Source organism: Micropterus dolomieu, linkage group LG12 (genome assembly GCF_021292245.1).
Source record: "Micropterus dolomieu isolate WLL.071019.BEF.003 ecotype Adirondacks linkage group LG12, ASM2129224v1, whole genome shotgun sequence".
NCBI lineage: Eukaryota > Metazoa > Chordata > Actinopteri > Centrarchiformes > Centrarchidae > Micropterus > Micropterus dolomieu.
Window position 1 is genome coordinate 24,464,870 of NC_060161.1, and position 653 is coordinate 24,465,522.

Sequence of the window (653 nt, forward strand, 5' to 3'; positions counted from 1 at the left end):
TTATACAAAAATGACAACTGTGGTGATGTCTTTACAGACTATATGGGCAGGAATAATGATTACAGTGACCAATAACTTACTGTAAACACAGACATGTGAGTATTAATAATAATAATAATAATAATAATAATCCTTATTTGTAGAGCACTTTTCAAAAACAAGTTACAAAGTGCTTTAACAAGTGTAAAGAATAATACAAAAAAAAGATAAGAGCATGAAAATTTAATATAAAATTAGTAAAATACAATAAAATAAAAGGGATAAAATAAAGTCAAATAAGATCGGGAAAAGCTCTCCTATAAAAGTATGTTTTAAGAAGGGACTTAAAAGAGTTCACTGACTCAGCCGACCTGATTTCCTCGGGCAGGCTGTTCCAGAGCCTCGGGGCCCTGACAGCAAACGCTCTGTCCCCTTTAGTTTTCAGTCGAGACTCTGGAACAGACAACAGACCTCTGCCCGAGGATCTCAAGGTACGTGCTGGTGCGTATGGGACTAAAAGGTCAGAAATATAACAAGGCGAGAGGCCATGAAGAGCTTTAAAAGTGATCAATAGAATTTTAAAGTCAATTCTAAAACATACTGGGAGCCAGTGTAATGAAGCTAAAATAGGAGTAATGTGGTCATATTTCTTTGTTCTGGTTAAAAGCCTGGCA